We start from the raw sequence: 14,633 nt of genomic DNA on the forward strand, positions 1-14,633 counted from the left end.
CAAATTATGAATTGACTCTATCCGATGGCAATCTTGCCTCTGCCGGAACTCGCGACAACATCTCCATTAAGCTGGTAGGTGAAGATGGGGAGAGCGAGCGTGAGTTGCTCATGGGAGCTTCATCCATTACCAGTGGAAAAGTGAGTCTGAAATATTGTTCTCTCTGTTTAAATGTATTACAGGCTTCCTCAAGGTTGTTTGTATGAGATTTAATTCACATCTTATACTGTGATTATATTGTACAAGTTCGATTTTCTCCACCCTTTTTACATTAGGGAATTGCATAATTATTGGGCCGTTACGGCTCAGTTCTTGGTTATCAAATACACTTTATCTTCATCTCTCTTTTCATGTCCTGGCTGTAAATGTAGCTGGCAGGTTTCACAAAACGGCTGGCAAGAGTCCAATATCACTACAGGTCAGAATTGCCAGAAAAGTTCAGTTTACTCGTCAGTGTTTATGCAGGGTCAATCTAGGAAATCAGTCACACAGACAAACAAAACCAAAGATGGGCAAACAAGCAGAAACAGAACAGACAAATACAGGCAGGAGTTAGACAGTAAAGCACAAGACAATCTGGCACGGAATTTAGGAAATGTACCGGTACATAAGTGGTGGATTAGGAACAGGTGAGTAAGGGGGTAGGACAGGTCAGGTGGGTGGAATGAGCAGAGGTAAACATGGTAAAGCAGGAGGATTTTGGGATGGCAGATCATGAAAGGACGTGAGTGTTAGTATTAGTAAATCAACAGAAACGTCCACTGTTTCTACAAACGAAACATGGCTGCAGTTGTCACAGTAGCCTGAAGCAGATCAGCTTATTTTGAGTAAAACTCTAACACAGTTTACCAAACTTCAAGTTTTTTTTTAATTCCTTGAACACAGTTTTGCAAAACTTTACGCATTCTGCCATTGTCTTTAAACACAACTGCACAACACTGTGTGTATACAGCACTGGTTCCATGCTGTACAACTGTACCAACATTCAAACAGAGTAGATTTCAGTTTGGTGCCAATCAAATACTGCGGTTGCATTTTAGCTGAAAGCCTAATCCAAATGGGGTTGTTCCCCCCCTTTGTCGACTAGTTGTAGTGAACAACCGATTTAGGGCGCGGGTGTAGTCTTATACCAGAAGCTCAGAAAGACTTTTTTTTTGGTATACAAACCCAAATAAAAATGACAAATTGTTTGAGAAAGAAACAAGTAACGGTGTACCTTTAGTTTTTTTCTTGTAATTACTAAATTACAAGAGCAAAATATTATTTTGAAACAAGATGATTTTCATTCCTTCTTGTTTCCTTATTAAAAATTGGTTAGTATAAAATCTATTCTTTTCCTTTGAGAGAAACGGTAGAGTAGTGTGAGTCACTCAAATTGTTCAACACTGTAAGAGAGAAAAGTTTGTATTTGTCTGTATGGGTGTTGATGTTGGGTGTTTTACTCTCGGTGTGTTTGAGACAGTGTGTGTTGCTCCGTGAGGATGTCATAGTGTACGTTTGCATCTAGAGCCTGGTTTGAACATGGTGTTTAACGAGTTTGTTTGCTTGGAATGAGTTTTTCTGCAGGAGAGGTGAACTGTTTTGCTCCGGGGTGACGTATTGGTAATTGCAGACTGTAGGTAGATTGTTGCACTGTCATCAGTGTGCCCCTGTGTTTAGCATTAAAAAACGTAACGTAAGTGCTTTGTATGGTAAGTCAAGTATGTATCAATGTTTTCAAACGATTTCTGTAGTTACCAGGTGCTAGTTATACCTTTTTTTCGCCCGCCGTCGTCCATTGAAATCGGGTCCTGATAGCAGCTGGACAAACCAGTGTCGCTCACTGATCTTTTCAAGACGCCTGGTACCTGCCAAGGTGGAAGTGTGAAAGTCCGAGGGAATACCTACACCTTTCCCATCTATCGCTGGGTCACAGACGACATGGTGCACTGTTTCCGAGAGGGAAAAGGTTTGTGGAAATTAGCTTACAGTTTTTAACAATTGCTATGACAGATTTTTCAATACTTTTAACAATTTTCAACTCTTACAGCAGTTAGCCTACATCCGCATGTGTAAGCTATACTATTACAATTTAATGTGCAGCTATATATTCTTGTGCGTTTGAACATAATGCATATAATAACAAATTAAAATGCGTAAACTCCTTTTTCACACACAAGCTCAAACAAGACGTCAAACCAATGCATTTTTACTGCCCAATTTACCAAATGCTTAACACTGTAGTGTAGAACAGAGTCACACTATGTATCTAAACCTAACCTTGCAAGGCTAGAAGGTGAACACCTATTCATATGGCATTGAAACACAGATATATTTCCCTGTTTTTTATTCCTTGCTTGAAAACAGTCTCTATTTGGGGCTGGTCTTTGGCTGAAAGGGAACAATTAGAGCAAGCAATGAGCGAAAAAGAAAGAAGAAGGAAAGAAAAAGAAGAAACAAGAAGAAAGAAAGAACAAAAAAGCAAGATAAATGCCGGCGGACTCGAAGCAAGTATCGGACAAAGGAGGAGGAGTGGGCAGGGGTTAGGCTGGCAGAGGAGTTATAGATGGGTGTGCGCTCAAAGGACCAAGAGTACGGTAACCTGAAGATAAAGCTGCTATCATTGACCATGTCATAACACCAGGGGATATCATACAGCAGAGGCGGTGAACGGAGTAAGCCAATACTCAGCCGCCACCACTGGGCATCTACTGTCCCGTGTTTTCAGAGAAAACCAACAGGTCAGGATATGTTTCTCCCACAGTAAAGTGTAAATACCCTTGTAAAAATTACCATCAGGTAGTAGAGGTGACTGGTTATTGCCGTGGACATTCAGTCCAAGTTGTAGAGGACACCTGTCTTTGGGAACATCTGCAGGCAATCAGCATAATCACCACTCCTCGGACTTAGCTAAACACAGAGCCCGAATGAATAGTTGACATTGCAGTCCTTAGGGGACCGTAGAATTGTCCGACATAGTCCATCACTTCATTTGTCCACCGACCTCATCGCATGCGAGTATTCGATCACGTAGTGATTTTTGCAGGTCCACTACCTTCTCTGCCAACCGGTTGGTCACATCGAAGCACCTCCACCGACTGGGTGCTGTTGGATCAGATCCCCTTCGCGTTCTACATTCCGGTTCGAGAGTGTTGCGAGACAGTCAAATGGACTGTCAGCCACTTAGATGTAAAACCTCATCTCTCAACACACTCCATGATAGGCACTCTTTAATTCTCCCCAGACCAGTGTGGGTGATTGGATTCGGCTGGTCTTAGCCAATTTTAACGGGTAACAGTCTAGGACCCCAAGGGCGCGTATGATCCGGAGCCCACACAACAGTAGTACATATCCAAATATCTTCAACGTCCCACAGTGAGAAACGTCCAGACAGACCATGCCAATCCCGGTGTAAAACCATAGGCATCGGAGCGTTTAGCCCTGCAGTGGAACGTTCCACTACTCGGACCTTGTGGCTCCCACCGGAGAAGCAGTTTAGGTGTGAAAAATCTTGTCTAATGCGCTGAGAGACCATTTGATCAATTCCATTCGAATGTTTCAGGAAAACAGCAGGCAGGTGGACAAAGAGACAAGGCAAAGAAAAGTGAGTCGCACAAGAGCAGGGTAGACGACTGGGAAGGAGCAAGCTAAGATAAGAAAGGGAGAGGAGTGAAAACCACGTCTGCTCTCTCCAAGATCGCGACGAAGAACCATTTGCCAATATATTGATCACAGGGACAACTGTGGCATTCCACATTCCCGTACATCCCATCCCTGGGTGACGCCCATCCAGGATGAGTCCCACTTCCTTGGCCCCTTACTCTGCTTTCATGCAATCATTGAGAGTTTTTTCTCAGCCTGGAGATGGAAGGTCTTCTGGAACCCATCGTCCACATGACCGCCCAATTGTCACTCTGGATCATGGATGCGTGCATGCCACAGACATCACAGGCTAACCCTGACAGGGTGGGATAGCACTGCAAGGATTCTTCCCACGATGCCCGCCAGAGCAAATATAGGTGTGTCGTGAATGAGAACATCTGGCCAGATGCAGAAACCGAGGAGATTAGAAGTTACTTTTTTTATTATTATTCTGGTTTTCTTTTCTTGTTTGGTATTTGCAGTAATGTCCTTCTGCAAAGTAAGTCTTGTACTGCAGCAATTCGTCTCTGGCGTTTTTTTTTGGCTTTGCCAAACCACACTCTATGATCAATACAATATACGTCATACTACTGGTCTGTATACGAGATACAGACACCATCTAAATAATTCAGTTTGTAGGTCAGCTAATATGTTTTTTTTTGTCGTTTGGTTATGATTGGACGTAACTTTCCGTGTTGGAGGAGAAAGTGTTGATTTTGAACAGTTGCAGTGTTTTGTTAGACATGTGTGTAAGTGTTTTAGGGTATACTTGTTTTTAAACAATTCGATTTTTGGGAGTAAGTTTCAATGTGTGATTTTGAGCATGAAATTAACGTTTGGCCATTGTGTTTTGGGTGGTGTGGTTGTTAAGAGTTTTAAGGAAACCTTTGGGGTTAAATGATTGAAAAATTGTCAGACAATTGTAAAAAACCTGTAACATCCTGTACGTGTTCATGAAAGACATTCTGCAGCGTCTAGAAGAGAGTGAGTAAATCTGCAATGATACTGATAACAATTTTTAACGTGTGTTTGGTGTTCTTTTTCCAAGCTCTGACGAGTCTTTGAAGACAACCATCATCTTGCCATAAAATAGCGGCAGACTGGAAGTGATGCAACGAGAGAAGGACATTGGTGAGAGGCTCAGAACAACACTGTTTCGTGTTTATGCAGTTTCCAATATCTACCATGCCTCCAAACCCTCCTCACCTTTGGTTAGATATACATCACTATCATTGCGCTAATGAATAAAGTAACCATATAGGAGTTGTTAACAGCCCCAGGGTTTATTCTCAATGCATTTATGCTATAACCTATGTTGCAAATTGCAACTATTTACATAATATGACTTAGTACACGGACAGTACCAACGATTCTTAGTCGAAATGGCGTTACAATGGAATGGTGTCCAGAAGTTCCTAATTCTCTTGGGCTCTCTCTATATTTATTCCAGCTGGCGATGTGTATCAGAGGGAATCCCCACCTGCATGAAGGCGAGAGCGGCTAGGTCTTGCCTTGTGTAGGTAGCATGTCTACTTACTAAAATACGAGAGTTTCTACACGTCGGCACTGGTTGCGGTCCTCAACTTCTGTCATGGCTCTTATCTGTGTATCTATGACCTGACTGATTAAAGAGATTAAGGCAGTATAATAAAGTTACTCTATTTGATTTTAGGCTGATGAACGACACTTAAGGGTCAGGCCCGATTGCCGGAGAATGACGAAATATTGATGAGCTCATCAGTGTTCTGGTACAACGGACTGACACGTCGGGTACCATCATGGACTTTCCAGAACTACTTGCATACTGTATTCACAGTATTCAGCACACTGTTTTATTCAGATATTCGACTGCTGTCCGTACCCTTGAAAAAAGCGGACAGGAGTAAGTGTGTCTAAACAATGTAATGGTTTTATGCTTTGTCCATGTGATACAGCGTTGTTTCCCTTGTTTTAGATGCAGTGTACCGCTAAGCTGAAAACAGTGTGTAGAGTAAGAGTTTATAGCCAAGTGAATGTTGAAACTCAGTCAATTAACTGTGATCATTTTCCAATATATGTCCAGAAACATTGAAGGAAGGAATGGCCCCCCCTTTTTTGGCTAACCATATCTAAATGTGTACAACGCCCATGTGATCCGACGTTGTTTCAGCTTGGCTGTAGGAACTTTCCTGCACTGACGGACATGATCTCTCGCCGTGGATTTAGTTGCAAAATGAAAGAGGTGAATGTCCTTTCTTGATTGACCTTATATTTTAAACAATCTTGTGCTGCCCAGGCATGTTCAATTAAAAAAGATGCCTGTGAGTCAATAATATCTTTATCCTCACTTAAGATTTCAACAAAAGAACACATATTCTTTTGACACAAGTCGTTTGATTGGATGAGAAAGCAAACACATCAATGGTAAGGAAGCAGTACTTGATGGCTCCCCTCGTCCTCTCCACAGAAACTGATGAGAACTGACTGCCAATTTTCTATTCAGGGTGGGATTAGCACCAAGAGTTATCTGAAGCTTTAGGTTACGGGATTAATACCTCTTCAGGACTGACAGACATGCACTGATATACATGAATCGTCATATACGGAATTCAGAGCGAGGAATGAAATACTTATAATTAACGGTTAGGGATGTGAAAACTGTACGTGCATATGTCGAATGTGGTTTAGAGGAAAAAAAATCTATAATTTAAGTATTTTCATGCAATTGCCAGTGCGAGCTAATCCTCTTTCCTTTCGGCAAGTGATAAGAAGTTAAGACATAAAATCATTGATGAATGACGATCACTGATCCTGTGCTCTGAACTGGGATTCAATAAAATATGAGATTTTTCTTATAGGATGCAAGGTTAGTAGAATCTAGACTGAATAGCAACAATACTCATGTACAGGAGCAACAAGTACAGCAATAAAAAGAATAGATTCTTTTAACATCCAATGAAAAGATGAATAACCCATCCGCCCTTCCGTTCCTGGCAGCCTGAGCATACTCGCCAGAGACCACCTATCTCCTTCTATGATTTTGAGTACGATGGTGATGGCCAAGATTTTTGTGAGACGTCAATTTTCAGTGCAGGCATCAACTCAATGTCACCTGCTACGCACTCACCTGCTGTGCCTGAGATTGTTTGCAGGGTCGCTGCTGGCGTATTGCCGATGGTGCAGTCCACTGTACAGGTAATGTAAGTGAAACACTGAAACCTTACAGTAGTTTTGTAGTTTTATCAACTTGACTGTTTATCTTCCAAATTCATGAATCATGTTTGGGGTATTATTTGCAGCCACTTCTCAATACTAAATGGTATAGAAGCACAATTCTGAACTTTGTCCACATGTATATAGTGTTACACCAGAGTACCTCTTTCCTTCCTCAGCTCTCATGCATCACACCACACTCTCTACACCTGCTACGAACTCTTAGCTCGATCGGTTATATCTGCGACTGGGATTTTTACACAGGTATGTTAATCTAAGAATCTAACTAAACAAAGTTGGTTTTTTCATGCTATTTACCATATTGTCCTCTGACTACATTCCTTACGATCTGACTGTTATCTAGTTTGCAGCTTCTGGTGGAGAGGGTGATGACAAGCCTGAAGAGATCACTGTCCTCAGTTGACCTACAGCTCCTCTGCATACCAGAGGACATTGCCTGATCGTGGTGTGGAGGCCTCTGCCCCGACTTCTACTACAGGGATGCGGCCTCAGGCTTTGGATATCATCCACAGGTAGTACAAGTGTACCCCTACTGAAAAAAAGTGACCCAATCCTGCCCTCTTTTAGTAGCTACTGTTGTTCCTCATTAGTAACCAGATATATACATATGTTGAGTCAGACCTAACATTTGTCTAGGGTTTCCGTCCAAATTTAAAAGTCTAAACTACTAATCTGCATCATTTGCGCTCCACCACCCCTATTTAATTCATTTTCTAAAACTTTAAACATCAGGGCAAAACAGCACGGAACTTGCGGCTGTCTTTTTAATTTGATTCTGACACATAATCAACATTTCCTTTCTGTAATGTGCCGTGGTAGCCATCAGCTATTTTTTTGAACTGTAGTCCTAGTAACTTAGCTATGCTGTCTTTATGTGGGAAGAAACCAGATTTATCTCCGAGAAACCCCCCAAACACATGGCGAACATGCAAACTCCACCGAAAGGCCCGGATTGACCAGGTGCAATCAACTGACCACTGTGCTTGCTTTGGCATAAATTTACCTGCATCACCTGACGTTACCTGGACGCTGATGGGCACGCACTCTAAAACCACGTTAGCTAATCCCGGCGCACTAGCTACTGCCGTCTTGATTTGAGTAGAATTGGCAGTTGGTTTTTGAAATTTGTGTCGTACTTGCCAACACTAGGATGCTTTCATATTTTACCATCTACCTTTTCTTACAGGTTGTGCATGGAGGCTCAGCTTCTACTACCACTGACTCTTAGGTCCGAAAGATTTCGAACTGCAAATTGGATTTCAGACATTTTGAACATGGATTTCTTTCCCCAAGAATGGCCAGGTTTTCTTTAATTTAAGAACAAGTCATTGTGGTGTAAATGTTCTTAATGTGTGTGGGCATTGTTTTTTTTTTTTTTTTAATGTTGATATAACTCTTTATGTACCTCTTTGTTCACCCATGCCTCGATATTGGTTCTGGTAGCGTATTATATATTGGTGTATATATTATGTTCTTTTTGTTTTGGTTGTTTTGTGTGAGCCCAGTGTGACACAAGGCTCAAAAAAAAAAAAAAAAAACCCCCCCCAAAAACCCCCAACCCCCCCCCCCCCCAAACCCCCCCCCCCCCAAAAAAAAACGCAACAAACCACCCCCAAAAAAAAAAAAAAAAAACACACCCCCCCAAAGAACAAGTCCTACGTGGGGTCAATCATACATGCGAAATAAAGCTGATGCTGATTCTGTTCTGACATACTAGCTTAATGAAATAGAACTCACTAGGTCATCTGGAAGTCATGGTCAGTTATTCTTTCTAATTCTTCTCAGGAATTTCCCAAGAGCTTACCACTGTGGCTGAGTTTGATCAAGTTTGTCACCAGGGTGATCTTCACTTGCTCGACAGCACTCTGTTATGCTGGACAGGTGAATCTTTATAATTTATCCGGATGATCAATTATAATGTTTTGCTATTTTTGTTGGAACTGGGGTTCATGAGGTTTTGCAATTTTTTTCTGAACCTGAAGAAAGATCGAAGACAGATAACAGCTCTACAGCCATGCTAACATGCTGTGAGGCACCATTAAGTCCGTGAGTGCTTTAAAACGAAATGCAACCCAGGCTAATACTCACTGACAATCTACATCTGACTTTCAGTGTTTTTTTTACCAAGAGCACAACTTAGTTCACCCATGTTAACATGCAAACATGTAGTAATTATCACAAACACTAGAACAGCTGGATATGGATGCAGTTTGCAGGGTATTTAAGTCATAAGATTGGACCAATATTCTGAGGTTATGACGGCACATGGCTGAAAAGTCATAGATCCCCAAATATTCTGACATGAATTGTGAACTAGATTTAATGACCATCTCGCAAACAAAGTGGTTAAGTTGAAATCCAACATGTTGACCTCATGGTTGGCAATATGTAAAAAGTTAGGGGATCACCAAAGTCATTAGATCTACCTCGGGCGACCATGAATCCGTGTGGACCCAAAGTTGTGAACCGACTGACATTTGGCTGACTGGGTGACTCCCATGAGTAGTACGCCTTATTTTTCAATCTTAATTCATTTGCAGTATACTATGGTTGCTGGAATGCCCAACTGTCCCATGACTCTGCAAACTTCCTCCACCACCACAAAGGGGGAAACAAGCGCGGGGCCCACGATGCTACAGACATTCCCTGACATCACACACAGTTTCAGGGATGGCCCCTTGTGGCTAGGCAGCAAGAAGTCGTCTGCGTTTGTAAGTGCCCCCGAGATTTTATGAACATTTTTACATAACTCAACGCCCCTTTGCCTGTTCAGGTGGTAGAAAGTAGGTCATTATGTCATAGGGCAAAACACCCTCTTTGTGTCACAGAAGCAATCATGACCACAACAACTGTACATTATATTGACAATAGTTTTAAGTCAAACATTCTAATAGTTTTTTTAAAATGTATCATTTCTCCCATCAGGTCCCTCTGGCCAATACCCAGATGACATTTTCAGTGAGGAGACTCCCTCAGCTGATAAGGAATTTCAAAAGAGCGTCAAGACTTAAATAAGCGCATCAACTTGAGAACATAGGCGGAGGTCCCATACACATCCTTGTACCCCAGCCGTAGCTATCAAACAGCGTGGCCATTTAAATATCAGAAGGGTGACCTCCTCACTTTTTGCAAATTCGCTTCATATTAACAAAAGGTGAAAGGGAAGAGCCTGCTGTTTCTGTTTTTAACTGATACTATAGTGGAAAGAAATGACTGCATGGATTGTTTATGCAGTTTCATAATTTTTTAATGTACTTCTAAGAATTTGTCCAAATTGTATACATTCTCATGTTTAGGAATGCTCCTTGTAGTATTTTTCGTGGTAATTGGGTGTGTGAATTTTTTTGCATTGTTCTGTATGGTTTTTCCATTGCTAAACCGACATAATGATGAGTGGGAGATTCATGTTTAATCAGTATCATTACTAACTACATAATCTTCTTGTTCTGTTTGTTTTACTGGAAAGGGATCTGCAAAACACAGCTTTATTTGGTAAAGTCTTAAACAGTGTCGACAGACCGGAAATATAGTGGAATGGTTACTGTGAGATGTGAAGTGAAAACCAACCTATCTTTCACTGTCTTGTGATTGCTGTGCTCGTACCGTATTTAACTGCACAATCTCTTTTTTTATAGAAGGTGTTTATTACAGTTTGTCCGCTCCCCTACCCAGGCTATGGTGGTTGATTTTTAATTTAATTAGGTGGTGGGGGAGGGAGTGAGCGGGAAGAGGGGTGTTATCATTAGCTGTAATCGCGTAACAGAACAAGATTAATAAAGGCAAGACCATCAGAACCTATAGACCCTGAGATGACCCTAACATATCTATTGCACAACCTTTTGTCGAAACTGGACCATGCTTTGGTGGGAAATAAGCGTTTGAGAATTGCAGTACATAATGTATAATCTCTCCTTTCCTACTTCTGACTATGGCATAGAACATGCATATTAGCATTTATTTTACCCATGGTTTGATAGACTCATTGGGGACTCCTAATTACAACACTGTCAACCTTGGCAGCTTGTGATATCCAGAATCTTTAGGCAGTTCCCATCCAACGTCATTCACCTAAGCACATTGCCAGTGAGTTCTTTCAGACTCTTCACATTCGCCCAGAAACCCTAAATCTTCCAGACTTCAGTCCCCTTCCAAACCGGTTCCACAATTAATTTTCCAGCATTCACATTTTTTGGCAAACATGCAAATCTGACGAACTGCCTAGGCTGCTCTGTGAGTCCGCCATGCCAACCTAATCTGGACAACCTATTTTCAGCACCCTGAGCTAAGACCTTTATATGTGACAATGCCTGGCAAGGGCTTCATTAGTTTTTGCAACACGTCTGCTACTAATCTACCGTACTATAAATAATAACGGTTGGCAGATCTTTTTCTTCTGCTCAGAAATTGTTGGGTGCAAAATTGACTTTTCAGACATAGTGATGGATCCTCTATGAGTAAACAGACAGATTGATCAGTTGATTATATCATTCACAGTCACATTGAGGTGCTCATATAACCTGTACATTACATAATAAAGGCGACAGTAGTAAAATACAACAAAGGTCATCAATGGGCATGAGATAAATTAAATTTAATAAATTAATGCGTTCAATTAGAAAACTCCCCGCTACAACACATTTAAGTTTAAAGGTAAGTCCTTTTTTGTCTTGTTCTACGCATCTGGAGGATATCAATATGTTTAGGTTCTGCTCACATTTCCCCATATTAACTTCATAAATTTCCTCCTTTTCACTCCATTAATGTTCCCCATTAGCACTGATCGATTTCTTTTGTTTACATACAACTTTTGCCTTCCTAAAGAAAGAGGCTTCACACTTTATTCACATGAACTGAAAAAAAGGTGTTGATATTTCATCTCTTATGTGTGTCTGCCACTTTCTTTGTTTGTTTTGTAAATAAAATAGAGAGGAAATGCCTTCAAGAGAACATTTAAATTGCACACCAGGTCAAACTAACACAACACAGATGAATGCAAATACACACATTTGGGATAATATTGTCTACATTGTATATTATACTTTTTACACTTTTTCCGTCTACTATACGGTGACATTTTTTCACATACTAATACTGTACGTTTTCATCACTTTGTTCCGTCGTACTATACATGACTTTTGTATCACTGTTTTTTCATGTATCCATTAGTTTTGTACACTTTTTCGTCATACTTACTATTACTTTAAAAAAATGTTTTTACATCGTATTCTATACTTTGTTCAACAACGACCTATGCTTTATTGCTGTTTGTCCTGACTTCTATGCAATGCTTTTTTTCGACATGCATACAGTAACTTTTTCACTTTTTTCTACAGGCTATACTCTGATTTTGTTTCAATCACATACCTCCACCTTTTGAAAAACACGATCTAATGAATATCAGTGCTGTTTTTTTACAAGCTATACTCCGACCTTTTTTAACATGCTTTTTTTCAACCTGTGACCCTTGTTTTTAAAGACTTTTTTTCCAACTACTAACTATGACCTTTTTTGATGTGCGTCAGATACCTGTTCCGTCAAAACTCACGCCATGACAATGGTTTAGAGAAGAGAATATGTCTACAAATCTGCGTAGGATTGACAGGACATAAATCTTTTCAACAACTATCCATGTTTGTTACTTAAATCTCACTTTTTTCAACCTTGGTAGTATAAGTTTGTTTTTTTTTAACCCTGTGTTGTCCTTTGGGGCACGGGGACCCCGTGGCGTTGTGCTTTGGGTCCTGGGAATCCTTGACGTTGTCCTTTGGGTCCGGGAGCGTAGCTTGTCCTTTGGTCCCGGGCACCTTGACGTGGTCCTTTGGGGCCCGGGGACCCTGATGTTCTCTTTTGGGGACCCGGGGACTTGTGCATTGTCCTTAGGGTCACAGGGACCCCTCATTGTTGTTCGTGTCACTGGGAAGCCCGGCATGTCCTTTGGGTTCAGACCCATGTCATTGGCGTCGGGTCACCAGGACCCTTGACGTTGTCCTTCGGTCCCAGGGACCCTTGACTTGTCCTACGCCCCGCCACCCGTGGCATTGTCCTTCGGTCACATGGACACTTGAACGTTGCTTTACGGGTCCCTAAGACCCAAGGCATTGCCCTTTCGGGTCCTTGGCCCCATGTCATTGTATTCTGGTCACCAGGACCCTGACTTTGTCCTTTGGGTCCGCGTGGGACTCATTGGCATTGGTCCTTTTGGGTCACCCGGACCCTTGACATTGTCATATAGTGTCCCTGGAACCATGGCATTGCCCCGTTGGGTCCCCAGTGCCCTCGACCTTGTCCCTCGCTCCCGGGACCCAAAGCTTGTTCGTTTGGGCTCACGGGCCCTTGACGTTGACCTACGGGTTCCCAGGGATCCTTGACATTGTCCTTCGCGTCCGGGCCCATGACATTGTCCTTTTGGTCCCCAGGCCCCTTGGCGGTTGTCCGTTTGGCTCCCGGGATTCATAGCATGTCTTTTGGGTCCCCTGTGACCCATGGCGTTGTCCTTGAGGTCACTGAGTTCCCAGACCCTGCCGTTGCCGACGGGCCCGGGGACCCATTTCATTGTCCGTTTGGGTCACCATGACCCTTGACATTGTCCCTTTCGTGTCCCCGGGACCCAATGTCCATTCATCGATCGTAATAGTTTTTCTGCTACCCGCGCTCGTCCCCCTTTGAGTCCCTTGATCCTGGCCAGTGGCTTTGTATTTGTAAGTAAAAAACAGGAAAAAAGCAAAGGCTGGTGGAAAGGATGTTAGAAAACACACAAATGCTTGACATTGGTCTACTTATTATTTTTATTATCACACACACACCACACACACACAACACACACAATACCTGTAGACACGTTGTCTTCTTGGTTGTCGTCTTTTTCTTTTTTAACGTCATCTTTTTTGGACCTGTGCCTATTTTGCACGTGGCGCGCACATCCAGGTGCAACGGCATGCATGGCCCGTCTTTTGCTCTGGAGTTGAAGCCTGCAACAAAGACGATGACCAAGGCCAAGACGAAGGGGAGAACCAGTTAAATGAAGAGAAGAAGAAGAGGTGGACTGAAGGCCGTAGAAGATAAGTCGAATAAGAAGAAGAAAGAAGGTTTAGTGTAAGACGAGGGCAAGAGGATGCGCGCAGGATGAGAAACATTTGTGTCAAAAGATGCAAAATCAAATTGTCGGTCGAAAACATGTCCATCCCCCAGTTGCCGTGGCTGCGTCACCGTCCAGGGGCCTAGCCATGCTGTAGCGTGGCTGCAGAGATCATCTGCGGGAGCTGCCGCGGCCTACTCTGTTCACAATGTGTTTTGCCCGTAGCCCTCTTGGGCTCGCGTGGAACGGGCCCCGAACGAACCTTGACTCTATTTTTGACAAACAACTGCGCACACACACCCGCACACTCACAATTCAATTCATTCATTTATATATCAATTCATAAAACACACACAACACACAACACACTCACTCACACCACAAAGACACCGACACACACCACGAACACACCACACACAGACACAGACACACCACACCCAGAACACACACACACAATACAGCCAAATTGCGAGTCTGAGGCAGCAAGTTAGGAGAAAGATGACATTGAAGGACGAGGCGCCACGGCAGTGGTGGGACGTACCACTAATGGCATAAACCTACATCAGTGGGGTCTCTGAGAACCCGAAGGATAGGCCACTATGGCATTTGACATTGAATGAAAGCCGTGTCTGGGGACACCGACAGCTCGGAAGCGGTCAGGCTATTAACCAAACGGTCACATAAGCTAACATGTCCTTTGATCACAAAGGACAATCAATGGTTA

At 42.4% G+C, this 14,633-nt stretch overlaps 1 long non-coding RNA gene across 1 annotated transcript in view; it reads left to right on the forward strand.

Annotated features, from left to right (window-relative positions):
* The window catches only part of LOC116686231 (uncharacterized), a 15,426-nt gene that overhangs the window by 596 nt on the left and 197 nt on the right, over positions 1-14,633 (forward strand). The window contains exon 2 of the long non-coding RNA XR_004331195.1: positions 1-140. This exon is cut by the window's left edge and continues 28 nt beyond it. This is a non-coding gene — a long non-coding RNA (uncharacterized LOC116686231). The remainder of the gene's footprint in view (positions 141-14,633) is intronic.

Source organism: Etheostoma spectabile, unplaced genomic scaffold (genome assembly GCF_008692095.1).
Source record: "Etheostoma spectabile isolate EspeVRDwgs_2016 unplaced genomic scaffold, UIUC_Espe_1.0 scaffold337, whole genome shotgun sequence".
NCBI lineage: Eukaryota > Metazoa > Chordata > Actinopteri > Perciformes > Percidae > Etheostoma > Etheostoma spectabile.